Below are 14,942 nucleotides of genomic sequence, written 5' to 3' on the forward strand. Positions count from 1 at the left end.
ATGAAACACACTTACAAGATCTAGAAAATGGCCTCAAAAGGACAAATCTAAGAGATATTGGCTTTAAAGAGGAAATAGAAAGAGAGACTGGGGTAGGAAGTTTATTCAGAGAAATAATAACACGGAACTTTTCAAATCCAGAGAGATATCAATATTTAAGTACAAGAAAGCCATAGAACATCAAGAACATGTAACCTAAATAAGACAATTAATAATCAAACTCCCAAAGGTCAAGGATAAGGATACTAAAGCATCAACAGAAAAGAAACAAATAACATACAAAGGCGCTCCAATGTCTGGCAGCAAACTTTTCAGTGGCAACCTTACAGGCAAGGAGAGAGCGGCATGACATATGCAAAGTGCAGAAGGAAAAAATCTTGTCTTAGAATATTATATCTAATAATATATCCAACATATCCTTCAAACAGGAAGCAGAAATAAACACTTTCTGGGACAAATAAAAGCTGAGGAATTTCGTCAACACAGACCTGTCTCACAGGAAATGCTAAAGAAAGTTCTTCAATCTGAAAGAAAAGGGTGTTATCAAGCAATAAGAAATTATCTGTGGGCACAAAACTCACTGATAACAGTAAGTGCACAGATAAACACAGAATACACTAACATTGCAATTGTGTGTAAATTACTTATATCTTGAGTATGAAGACTAAAAGACAAGCCTATCAAGAATAATAACTAGGCCAGGCACAGTGTCTCATGCCTGTAGTCCCAGCACATTGGGAGGCAAAGGTAGGCAGATTACTTGAGATCAGGAGTTTGAGACCAGGCTGGCCAACATGGTGAAACCCTGTCTCTACTAAAAATACAAAGATTAGCTGGGCATGGTGGAGTGCACCTGTAATCCCAGCTACTCAGGAGGCTGAGGCAGGAGAATCACTTGCACCTGTGAGGCGAAGGTTGCAGTGAGCTGAGATCATGCTACTGCACTCCAGCCTGGGCAACAGAGTGAGACCCTGTCTCAAAAAATAATAATAATAATAACTACAAAAACTTTTTCAAAAATAGTAAAAACGACAAATAGAAACAAGAAGTTAAATAGTAGGGTGATGAAGTTGAATTACACAGTTTTGTTAGTTTTCTCTTTGCTTGTTTTTTCTCTTAGAATCACAGTTAGATTGTCATCAGTTTAAAATAATGGCTTATAAGATACAATTTGCAAGCATTGTGGTGGCCCTAAATAAATAAATAAATAGAAGTAAATACATGAAATATGAAAAGCAGGAAATTAAAACATACCACCAGAGAAAAATCACTTTTCCACAAAGGAAGACAGGAAGGAAGGCCATAAAAAACTAGAAAACAAATAACAAAATGAAAGTAGTAAATTCCTACCTATCAATAAGAACACTGAATATAAATGAACTAAATTCTCTAATCAAGGGACATAAAATGGCTCAATGGATTAAAAAAAAAAAAAAGACCCAAATATATGCTGCCTACAAGAAACTCATTTCACCTCTGAAGACACACAGACTAAAAATAAAGGAATTAAAAAGATATAACATGCAAATGAAAACCAAAAATATAAAAAGCTGGAGTAGCTATACTTACATTAGATAAAGTATATTTTAATATAAATACTATAGAAAGAGACAAGGTAATTACATAATGATTAAGGGGTCAATTCAGCAAGAGGAAATAACAATTTTAAATATATATATATACAACACTGGAGCACCCAGATATATAAAGCAAATTTTATTAGCGCTAAAGAGAGTTAGACCTCAATACAATAATAGCTGGAGAACTAAACACTCCACTGTCAGCATTGGACATATAGAAAATCAACAAAGAAACACTAAACTTAATCTGCACTATAGACCACATGGACCTAATAGATATTTGGAGAACATTTCATCCAACTGTTGCAAAATACAAATTCTTTGCAGCACGTGGATCATTCTTGAGAATAGACCATATGTTAAGTCACAGAACAAGACTTTAAAAACTAAAAAAAATTGAAATCTTATTAAGTAATTTGTCTGACTACAGTGGAATAAAAGTAAAAACCAACAAGAAGAGGAACTTTGAAAACTATACAAACATATATAAATAAACTGTATGCTTCTGAATGAGGAGTGAGTCAATAAAGAGATTATAAGGCAAGTTTCTTTAAACAAATGAAAATGGAAACACAGGATACTAAAACCCATGGGATACAGCAAAAGCATTGCTAAAAGGAAAGTTTATAGCAGTAAGTATCTGCATTAAAAAAGTAGAAAAACCTCAAATAAACAACCTAATGATGCATCTTAAAGAACTAGAAAGCAAGAGCAATCCAAACTGAACATTAGTAGATAAAAGAAGTAATAAATATCAGAGCACAAATAGCTAAAATTGTAACAAAATATGAAAGATGAAAAACATGAAAAGTCAAGTTTTTGAAAGGCAACTTTTATTCAAATGAAGAGCAAAAGAAAGAAACACAAACAAAATCAGAGATGAAAAATGAGACATTACAACTGATACTGCAGAAATTCAAAGGATCATTAGAAGCAACAACTATGAGCAGCTATATCCCAATAAATTGAAAAACTTAGAATAAATAAATAAATCCCTAGATACATAAAACCTACCAAGATTGAATCATGAAGAAATTCAAAACCTAAATAGATCAATAACAAGTAATGAGATGAATGCTACAATAAAAAGTCTCACATCAAAGAAAATTCTGGATCCCAGTGGTTTCACTGCTGAATTTTACCAAGAATTTAAAGAAGAACCAATACCAACCCTACCCAAACTATTGCAAAAAATAGAGGAGGGGGGAACACTTCCAAACTTATTCTATGAGGCCAGTATTACCCTGATAACAAAACCAGACAAAGACACAACAAGAAAGAAACTATATGCCAATATCACCGATGAACGTTAATGCAAACATTCTGAACAAAATACTAGCAAACCAAATTAAACAACACAATAGAAGAATCATTCATCACAACAAAGTAAGATTTATGCCAGGGCTGCAAGAATGTTACAACATATGTGACTCAATCAATACGATACATCATATGAACAGAATGAAGGACCAAAAACATATGATAATTTCAACCAATGCTGAAAAAGCATTCAATAAAATTCAACATCTCTTCATGATAAAAACCTTCAAAAAGATGGCTCTAGAAGGAACATACCCCAACACAATAAAAGACATACATAACTGACCCAAAGCTAGTATCAAATGTGGAATACATGAAAGTCTTTCCTCTAAGATCTGGAATATGACAAGGATGCACACTTTAACTGCTGTTATTCAACATAGTACTGGAAGTCTTAGCTAGATCAGCTAGACAAGAGAAGATATAAAGCACAACCAAATTGGAATAAAAGAAGTCAAGTTATCCTTGTTTGCAGATAATATGATCTTATACTTGGAAAAACCTAAAGACTCCACCAGAAAACTATTAGAACTTATAAACAAATTGGGCAAAATTGCAGGATACAAAATGAACACATAAAAATCAGTAACTTTTCTATACGCCAAAAGCAAATAATCTGAAAAAAAAAAACTGAGACAGTAACCCCATTAAAAATAGCTATAAATAAAATAAAATATCAAGGTATAAACTTAACCAAAACAGGAAAGATCTCCACAGCGAAAACTATAAAACACTGATGCAAGAAATTGAAGAGGACACAGAGAAATGGAAAAATCAATATTGTTATACTATCTATTCTACACAAGGCAATTTGCAGATTCAATGCAATCCCTGTCAGAATACCAATAACATTCTTCATAGAAAGACAAAAAACATCCTAAAATTTATATGGTACCACAAAAGGCCCAGAATAGCCAATGCTATCCTGAGCAAAAAGAACAAAGCTGGAGGAATCACATTACCTGATTTTAAATTATATTACAGAGTCGTAGTAACCAAAACAGCATGGTACTGTCATAAAAACAGACACATAGATCAAAGGAACAGAATGGAGAACCCAGAAATAAATACACTTACCTACAGTGAACTCATTTTTGACAAAGTTTCCAAGAACATACACTGGGGAAGGGACAGTCTCTTCAATAAATAGTGCTAGGAAAACTGGATATCCATACATGGAAGAATGAATAGACCCCTCTCTCTCACTGTATATAAAAATCTAATCAAAATGGATTAAAGATTTAAGTCTAAGAGCTAAAACTATGAAACTACTAAAAGAAAACATTGGGGAAATTCTCCAGGGCATTGGAGTGGGCAAAGTTTCATGAGTAATAGTTCACAAGCCCAGGCAACCAAAGCAAAAATTGACAAATAGGATCACATCAAGCTAAGAAGCTTCTGCACAGCAAAAGAAACAATCAGCAAAGCGAAGAGGCAATCCCCAGAATAGGAGAAAACCTTTGCAAGCTAACCATTTGGCAAGAAATTAATAACCAGACTCTACAAGGAGCTTAAATAACTCAATAGGAAAAAAATCTAATAATCTGATTAAAAATGGGCAAAAGGCCCAAATAGACATTTCTCAAAAGAAGACATACAAATGGTTAACAGGTATATAAAAACGTGCTAGCATTATTAATCATCAGAGAAATGCAAATCAAAACTAAAATGTGTTATCATCTTATTCCTGTTAAAATGGCTTTTATCAAAAAGACAGACAATGAGGAATCATGGCAAGAATATGGAAAAAGGAGAATACTCACACACTGTTGGTGGGAACATACATTAATACAGCTACTATGGAGAACAATATTGAGTTTCCTCAAAAAATTATAAAAAAAGAAAACTATCACATAACATAGCAATCTCAGTGCTAGGTATATATCCCAAAGAAAGAAAATTATTATATCAAAAAATATCTGCACTCCTATGTTTATTGCAGCATTATTCACAATAGAAAGATTTGAAATCAACCTAAGTGTACATCAACAGATGAATTAATAAAGAAAACATGATATATATGCACAATATAATATTATTCGGCCATAAGAAATAATGAAATCCTATCATTTGCAAAAACAGGGATGGAACTGGAGGACATTATGTTAAGTGAAATAAGCCAGGCACAGAAAAACAAATTTTGCATGTTCGCATATGTGGCAGCTAAAAATTAAAACAATTGAACTCTTGGAGATAGACAGTAGAATGATGGCTACCAGAGGCTTGGAAGGGTAACGGGGGACTTGGAGGATTTTCAGATGATTAATAGGTGCAAAAATATAGTAGAACGAATGAATAAGACCTAGTATTCGATAGCACAACAGGGTGACTATAGTCAACAATAATTTATTGTACATTTAAAATAACGAAAAGAGTGGAAATGGAATGTTTCTAACACAAAAAAAGATAAATTCCTGAAGTGAAAGATACCTCATTTACCCTGATGTAATTATTATTGGATGCCTTTATCAAAAGATGTACCCCATATGATGTGATTACTCCATTGCATGCCTTTATCAAAACATGTATCCCATAAATATATACACCTACCGTGTACCCATAACAATTAAAAATTAAATAAAATCAATGAAAAAAATGGGAAATTTTGTATAAGAACTTCAATTTCCAACCTTTTATGAAATCAGATCCAGCAATCTGAATGTCATTCTTCTCACCTAATAACAGTAGGTTTCAGATTTGCTGCCTCCTCTTAAAGAGGCAGACTCTACAATTTGTCCCCAGTCTGCTCCCTTTACCTTCCTCACTTCTCATTTCCCTGAAGAGTGTTTTTATATTCTTTTAGTAACGTTGCTGTATTCACACAAGGGACACCCCTTGGAGAATCTTCTCCTCATGAATTACCATTCTTACCTTAGCCCCTCCTGTCCCCACCCATACCCCCATATAGCAGCACAAGTACAATCAGGCCAAAGCAGGCTGAAATGCCTCTTGCCCAAAGTTGTGAAATCGAAACCTTTTTTTTTTGTCCATGGTATCAGGCAGGAATTGATCAGAGAAGTGAATGTTCCAGGAGTGACTGAAAATATGTAGCTTCTCATAGAGATTTTACCATTTAATATTGTGGGAGCTGGTGAAACAGTAGATGTGGGGCTATTGTGTTTGCATCTAGTTCTGGGCCTGATATCAGCAGGGCTTGCTGTGCAAAAAAAGAAAAGTGGCTGTTAAGTAGGAAGAGCAGGACCAGCTGGAACCACTGAGGAGCTCTGGGACTCACTTCCATGCTTCCTGCTTGGTTAATGAGAGTGATCTGCTGGAGAAGCCAGTCCTCTTATGGAGATAAACAGAATCCTCGCCCAGGGTTCACTGAAGGTGAAAGATGAGACCTAGCCAGAGTTGGAAGAATAGTGCTCGACTACTGCCTCACACCAACCAGGCAAGCCAGCATACCTGTGATAAGGTGCATGAGCTACAACCAATCCTGACTCTGCACCAACCCTTCAAGCATAAACATGACCATTGTTTTATTACTGCCTTTTAGCCCCATGCAGAATTTTCTTATGGCCAATTGGTAGCTTGGAACCATAAAAGGAAGGAGATTCTGGGAATTGTAATTGCAGTTCAGCTAAATTTTAAAAAAACATAGAGCCGGGGCTGGACGTGGTGGCTCACACCTGTAATCCCAGCACTTTGGGAGGCCGAGGCAGGCGGATCACAAGGTCAGGAGATTGAGACCATCCTGGCTAACACGGTGAAACCCCGTCTCTACTAAAAATACAAAAAATTAGCCGGGTGTGGTGAGGGGCGCCTGTAGTCGCAGCTACTCAGGAGGCTGAGGCAGGAGAATGGCGTGAACCTGGGAGGCGGAGCTTGCAGTGAGCTGAGATAGCGCCACTGCACTCCAGCCTGGGCGACAGAGCAAGACTCCGTCTCAAAAAAAAAAAAAGAAAAAAGAAAAAAAAACCAAAAAAAAAAAAAAAAACCAAAAACCATAGAGCCACAATAGCTAAGAGTCAAGAAATCTTAACTGTCATAATCTCTTGCCTTGGTAGCTTCATTTTCCCACCTTTGAGTCACCAGAAGGATCAGAAGCATGCCAAGATTTTTGTTTGTTTTTCGATGAGACTTGGAAGAATCCATGGAACTTGGGTCATGAGATATTCATAGAATAGTGCCTCCTAATTGTCTGCTACCCTTACATAAAGCCTGAAAGACTCATTTTGCAAGTCCAGCTTCTATCTTGATTGACTACCACAAACCTATCTCTCTTCTTCCTGGTTCAATCCCGCCTTAGTCAACTAGTTCCAGCGCTCTGAGGCACTGACTCATCTGTATTCCAGGCCCACTCCCCTCAGAGTAAGGATGCTTCCATCCAAGCAGCAGCCACTGACGTTACCATTGCCACATTTGTTCTGTTCTTAGGCCTCACCCCTGGTTTCAAGTCTCTGGCAGGAAGAAACGGCAGAATCTTGTTTTACACACAGTAAAGGCCTTATGTAATCCTGCCCATCCACTGTTGACCACATGCATTTGTTCTGACATTGCTGCTCAGCACAGCAGCTTACAGGGAAAGCAGAAAACAGAAGCACCTCCCCTCAGGGTTACCCTTGTCTGTAATGGCTTATACTGCCTGAAGACTGGGCTCTCATTTTTACAGCTCTCTGTGTAGTACTCACATGCACAGGTAACCTGCCCCAAGTGCATTCACAAAGTCCAGGTTAGACGGCAGTTCCAGCCTGATCCTCACATTGTGCTCAACCCTGGTCTATGGCAACAACTGAAATCCACTCTTACTCTCATGACAAATTTCACATTAAGGGCCCTGAGTATCTTCTGCTGCTGAACAGCCTCACTTGGGACAATCTTAATAAATCAGAGTCATTGTAATAATCTTTAACCCCAAAAAGAAGGACATTTTAATCTTTTCTTTCCTAGAATCTCGTTGATCCCTTATACAAACTTGACCACCCTTACCAGTTTACCATGCTAACAGCTATGGAATGGGGAGGAGTTAAGCCTTAAAAATTGGCCCATTGTGCTCAGTCTTAGCTGAAGTTCTCCGTAAAGTGATGTGAGGCAACAGGAATGAGGGATAGGTAGAGTGAAACAGGAAAGGAGAAAAAACTAAGACAAGGATGCATGATCGAGTTGACCCCTACTGTGTGACTGATGTTCATCACATGGGATTTTCTGGAAAGCCTTATAAAATACATCTTAGACCCATCTGCCTGGGAGATAGAAAAGGGAATAATTTAACTATTGGCCTCTTAATTCGTTCACATTTCTGGGTTGCGTGTATTTTGAGTTTTGAGTGGAAAAGCTCATGTTGAACTGGTTATTACAGCAGTGGCTGGGAAAGTAATAGGGCTGAGCAGAAAGTGGGCCACAAGAGGAGTCAGAGGCAGCTTATTCATTGCAGTGCTTAGCTACACTTATGCCTTTCAGTAAGGCCATGTCCACTGACCTGGTTGTAGAAGACTACTGTCTTCCTAAAATTCAAGAAAATGTGTTCATTTTATAGAAAAATAGGGTGTAGACACCAAACTTTTGGAGAAAATATCAAGCTTACCTTTGTGATCTTCCCATTGATTTAGGCATTAATAAGCTCACTGGATTAGATATAAATAAAACATGACAATAACTGATTCCTTACATAATCAAATAATACATATTTTCCCGAGGAAAAACTTTTCAATTACAGAGGCTTCCCAGAAGCCCGTATTTGCAATGATGCAACATATGCATGGTTGTGTTCCAGCAATATAGTTGAAAAATAGTTGATGTTTGTTAAATTAAGTCAAATCGAACTGGCATGAATTGAAGGAGTGGGAGGAAGATGATATAATCATTGTGCTAGGGACATTATATCGAATATGAGGTGGCTAATAATATTCCCATTTTGCAGATGAGGAAACTAAGGTTTAGAGACAATAGGTGAGTTGCTAAACATCACACAAGTAGTAGTTAATATGAAAGTTCATGAATTCTAACAGCCAACCCTCTTTCCACAATATCAAATGCTACCTTGAATTGATACAAATGTAAATTGAGTCAAAGTTAACTGAAATGAATAGTATTGAACTGGAAAATTCATCACAGTGCAGAGATGTGGGGCTCAAGACTCTGTAGTGCTCACATTAATTATGGTATATCATTACATCCAACACCAGTCACTATATGCCTATTTCCTAAGGGTGATTCTTTAAAATATTGAACTCTTAATATGTCTTTAATCTACTTTTATTAATAAAAGTTTTAGTTAATCAAAAAAGTTTTGAACCAAACTCTTGGGTGATTTATATTGCTGTAATAATACCTACCTCTTTCTTTTTGAGAATGGCCCCTTTGGTCTCCGAGTGCAGGAAACAGTCCTGATTAGCATTGGTTCATAATACTTCTGCTCTCATTTGACCTGTCCGCGTGGTGCGAAGTTGTCTGGAATAATAATAATAGTGGGAACGTTCACTAGTGCATCAGCTACCAAGATAAGCTTTTAGGAAACAAGTTCTGTATTTCGTTTTTAAAAGTCATCTCACACTTTGAGCCAACACACTTAAGAAAAAGCAACAACTGGCAATGTTATCATTGTGGAATGCTACTTACAGGTGGCTTTTAGAAACTAGATCAAGTTCAACTGCCTCATTTTTCAGAAGAGGAAACAATGCTAAAACACCAAACTGATCTCCCAGTTTACGTAGAATATTCACAAATCTACTATCTCATCTCTTACGTAATTTAAGGCATCAGCCCCAAGATATTAAGCAAATGCCTGAGGTCTCATGGTTAGTGACAAAACGAATATGAAGAGTCAGAAACCTTGAGGTTTGTTAAATGTGTACTTTTTTTGACTTATTTGCTGAACAAATATATATTGAGAAAGGCAGAATAGACACTGTACTTAGAACTTTTTGTTGGAGTGGCAAAAAGAGAGTGTGAAATATTCAATAAGTGCTGTATTGCCCTCAACCTGCACACAGTCTAATAGCAAAGGAAAAGTTGCCAATAAAATTGGAAAATGCCTGTGAGTAGTTCTAATCATTTGAGAGGAAAGCTCATGTAGGAGTGATTACATTTAGCTCAATGAAGTCAAAGGTCCTCAATGATTTCTAAGTGGGAAGATATTTGCATAGATTTTTAGATAAGCAGGATATGTAGATATATATAAGCAGAATTTGTAGACCTGGAGCATACAAAACAGAGAGAATGGTTCTAGACAGGGACAGGCAGCAGAGAACTTAAGATGTAGAAAATAATAAGGACTCTGCTTTCTTATTTCTCAGTCACATTATCTTTCTAGACTTTACTGTCTATAAAAACATGACTTATCTTAGAATCAATTTCGAAGGAAACTTACCATCTGTAAGGATGTGAAGTAAAATGTGTATTAAACAAATGATAGACTTTTCAATTGACAGTGTTTCACAGTCAAGGACTATTGATAATTCATTTTGGCAAAATCATTCAAGGGTGAATGGAGAAAAGTAGCAGAAACTTCTACTTCAAATTTATCTTGTGGAGAAATCATGAAAGGCCTTGAAAATCTGATTAAAGTTATGGAGACTTTACTGTGTGGGCAATCAGAAGCTATTAAAAGAGGAAGATTACTGACAGGTGATTAAAATAGTTAAGCACAGAAATAATCTGAAGTACCAAATTTGTTGCTGAATAACCAACCATTCCAAAACAACAGTTTCGGAATGCTTTAGTTGCTTAAAACAACAAACATCTATTTATCTCACAATTCTACAGGTTGGTAATTTGGGCTAGGCTTTGCTGGGCAATTCTGGTTTCAGCTGGCCTCACCCATGTAACTACAGTCAGTTAGTAGGGCTGGCTGATCTAAGATGGCTTCAACTGGGATGGCACATGTGGTCTCCATGTGGTTTTTCATCATCCAGCAGACTAGCTTAGACTTGTACACATGGAGGCTTCAAAGAGTTTCTGCAGAGAATAGAATTGCCAAGGGCACATGAAACCTAGGTTTACAACTGCCACAATGGCACTTCCACTGCATTTCATTGGTCAGAGCAAGTTACAAGTTCAGACTATATATAAGGGGTGGAAAAGCAAAGCCTACATTTTGATTCAAGATACTGCAAGTGACAGTGCAAAGGGGCGTGAAAAAAGGAAGAGATGAAAATAGTTATGTTCATTTTTTTCAGCAATCTGCCACACTCTCCAAATTATTACTTCCTTTGTTATTTTTTTCTTTCTTAAAATTTTTATTACTATAGTAACACCATAGAAAAATTAGCCATTTTTGTGAAAAGATCTTATTAGTAATCTCTATCTAATTGTTACCTTTATTGCTAAAAGGAAGAACCGCAATACTGTTTTTAGTTAAAAATCACCAGTTCTATTTTGATGATTCAGTTCTATTCTAATAGGCCTAAATAGATATAATCTTCTAGCCATATTTAATATGAACTAATTTAATTTTATAACTGAATTTGTCTTTTTTTCCTCTTGTGCTTAAATTATATTACAATAAACACAATATTCTAGTCTTAGTGAAAAGTATAAATCAGTGGAGGCCCATGAAAGATATTCCAATATGTTATTTAAAAATATTTGGTAGGCCAGGTGCAGTGACTCTCACTTGTAATCCTAGCATTGTGGGAGGCTGAGATGGGAGGATTGCTTGAGCCTAGCAGTTCGAGACCAACTTGGGCAACATAGTGAAACCCTGTCTTTACAAGAAAAGAAAAAAAATTAGCCAAGTGTAGAGGTACATGCCTGTGATCCCTGGTACTCAGGAGGCTGAGGTGAGAGAATTGCTTGAGCCTGGGAGGTCAAGGCTGCAGTGAGCCATGATCCTGCCACTGCTTTCCAGCCTGGGAGACAGAGCAAGATGAGGTCTATAAAATACAACTTAAAAAAATGAATGCTTAGAACACTAAAATTGCTTTGGATCTAAAATTTTACTGACTAGCAATTTGGGGAATTTTTTCAAGTTTTCTCATCACATTGGTAAGTCTGTTTTCAAAGACCTTGAGAAACCAAGGAGAACCTTTCTAATACATTTCATGAACTAAGAGAGAGGCAGAATAAAATGTAATTGGATGCCTTAAGAAAGTTTTCCTTAAGTGCCAGCCCAAAAGAAATATGTCTTCCTTCCACATCTGTTTTATAAACATGTATTTAAAATACAGGTGCCTCTGATTTCAACCAGTTGTCTTCTTGAAATTCAACAAATTACAAACATTGCTAGATAGAAACATCTAGAATCCAATTTCATTAGAGTAAGTCAAGTGTTCTGACAATATTACATAGTTTATAAATAGTAAATAATAAATCTAAATCCTTATTGAATCTCATGATCACTGCCATTTCTCCAGTTCAGGTCTTCGTCACTTTTCTTTTGGACAAATGATGTATCCTCTTAATTCATTTCCCTGCTTCCAGTTTTTCCTGTTTTGCAACACATCATTTTGCTCATCGGTTCATTTCCAATGGGATATTAGTCTAGCCAGATGTTCTCTGAAGATAAAGGATCTGTGTTCAAATAAGTTGTAAAGTGTTATATATACCATATCCTCCATGTTTGTAGAGTCATAACACCTGTTAGTGCATGAAAAGCTTTGAGAAGTCCTGGGTAATATGAAGACATTAATGTGTGTTTCTTTTCTGCATTACTGATGATCCTCACCTTGTTTAATCTGAGGCACCTAATGCCTTAGAGATAATTAGGATGTTTATAACAGGAATTTGGAGAGAAAGAGTCAGTATTCAGCATTCAACTTCCCAAAGAGGACTATGAATACGAAGGCTAGAAAAATTATTGAAACCCTAGCTTTACTGGGAGAGATGGATTTCTAATTGTTGAAGACCTTCTGCTTATCAAAAATCAGGCTCGGTGGAATTGTAGATCACTAAGTTTTACCAAAAAATAATGTTGAGAGGAAAATTAGAAAGCAATCTTATATGGGGAATGCCAATCAGAAAAAGGAAGGAAGACACCACTCATGAGAGGAAGAAGAGCATTTGGAAGGATTAAGCATAGTGTAAAAAAGCAGCCTGGATTTTGCAGGAATCCAGTCAACTCACCTCCATTAATTGTAATCCAAGGGGCACAGGAGAGGGGAGAGGAAAATTCCAGGGAAGTTGGAAGCGAAGTTGAACCCCTAAGGTGCATGTATTTTCCTTCCCAGTTGTAACTCTGAACTAAGACTGACTTCCAAGATTTTTTTCTTGTGCTAATATGAGATGGTTATAGTGGAATGGAAAATATTATAGACATATTTAGGTAGAGAAACAGCAGGAAATTTTGCCAATGGAATATCCCTTGACAGCTCTGTGATGTGGAAGGGATTCAAAATTTCTTTCATGCTCTCACTGGGGTAACTGGAAATACCTGAGAAGTAAAAACAGTTGGTCTTCCATGGGTGAATATAGCAAATTGCAAAGTGATCACATATGAGATACAGTGGAGTGGGCAATCTAAGCAAGAAGCAGAAGTTACAGCTGAAAATCAGAAGATTTAGAACGTCAGTGAAAACCAAGTACAAACATAATATCCAGAAGAAAGGATGAGTATATATTAGTTTACTGAAGCTGCAGTAACAAAATACTGCAAACTGAGCAACAGAAATTTATTGTTTCTGTTGGACTTCTGGAGGCTGGAAGTCCAAGATCAAGATGTCACCAGGATTGTTTTCTTCTGAAGACTGTGAAGAATCTGTTCCATGTCTCTCTTCTAGCTCCTGGTGGTTTGCTGGAAATATTTGCTGTTCTTTGGCTTGTAGAAGCATCACCCCCAACTCTGCCTTTATCCTCACATGGCGTAGTCCTGGTTTGCATGTCTTTCTCCAAACTTACACCTTTTTGTAAGGACATAGTCACATTGGATTGGGACCTATCTTAATAACATCTCAACTACTTATATCAGCAATGGCCTTATTTCAAAATAAGATCACATTCTGAGTTACTAGGAATTAGGACTTTGTCACATGAATTTTGAGGGCATATAATTCAACTCATAACTATAAGGATAGATACCTTGAGACTTGATTTTTCTGTGACAACAAATAATAAGGTATATCTGTTATAGTCACTTGAACAGCAGAAACAGTAGGAAAAAAGGTCATTGCCCAGAGTAAGGTGAGACAAGCTACACTTCAATCGGAGTTCACTAAGAGTAAGCCCCAGAAGACATTTGCACAATTCCAGACACCATTTGGAAAAGGAAATGGTGAGTATCACCTGGAGAAGTTAAACTGAGTGAACATTTACTAAATAAGGAGATTTTATACTGGAAAATATTGAGTTACCTGTAACTGGAAAGTTTACATTACTTTCCAACCATCAGTAGAAATGGGGATCATAAAGGAATTTAGGTACATAGCTAGCAATATTAGAAACATTTTTACAAATGAGTGTAAATATGAATTGTCTATTCTGTTATGTAGGTAAATCTTTTTCCTTTTTAGATCCAGAATCTCCCAAATTTATTTGTCAATAAAAAAATACGTTAATACATGATATCATCTCTTAGAATTAGTATTACATAGAACATCCTCTGGAAAATAGGGTCCTAGGATATTATTAGGTTATTTCTTCAAAATAATCTTTCAAGAAATTGTTTGTTATTCATTTGTTTAAAAAACACTTACTGCAGTTCTTGCATGTTTGGGGCGTTATGCTAGGTGCATAGACTAGAAAGATAACTAAATCACGAATTCTGATTTCAAGAAAGTCACAGATTTTCAGAGAAAATATGTACTTGCTTTGGCAGCACATATACTAATATTGGAACAGTACAGAGATGACTAGCATGAATACTGTACAAGGATTGCATAAAATTTTATAAAGAGATTCACATTTTCTCTTCAGTAATTTTCCCTCTAAGACAATGATCAAGGCAAAGATGTTCTCTCACTATTTCTACTCTACATTAAATGAGAAGTTTAAGAAAGTACAATAATGCAAGAGAAAGGCATAAAAATTAGAGAGTATGATGAAACCCCATCTCTACTAAAAATACAAAAATTAGCTGGATGTGGTGATGTGCACCTGTGGTCTCAGCTACTCAGAAAGCTGAGGCAGGAGAATCACTTGAACCCAGGAGACAGAGGTTGCAGTGAG

At 36.3% G+C, this 14,942-nt stretch overlaps 1 non-coding gene across 1 annotated transcript; it reads left to right on the plus strand.

Annotated features, from left to right (window-relative positions):
* The first annotated feature begins 14,576 nt into the window (after positions 1 to 14,576).
* Positions 14,577 to 14,683, plus strand: LOC129034366 (U6 spliceosomal RNA). Its single transcript, XR_008501864.1, has one exon. It is a non-coding gene; the product is annotated as a U6 spliceosomal RNA (small nuclear RNA).
* Positions 14,684 to 14,942: the final 259 nt, after the last annotated feature.

The sequence above is a fragment of the Pongo pygmaeus genome, chromosome 2 (assembly GCF_028885625.2).
Source record: "Pongo pygmaeus isolate AG05252 chromosome 2, NHGRI_mPonPyg2-v2.0_pri, whole genome shotgun sequence".
Classification (NCBI taxonomy): Eukaryota; Metazoa; Chordata; class Mammalia; order Primates; family Hominidae; genus Pongo; species Pongo pygmaeus.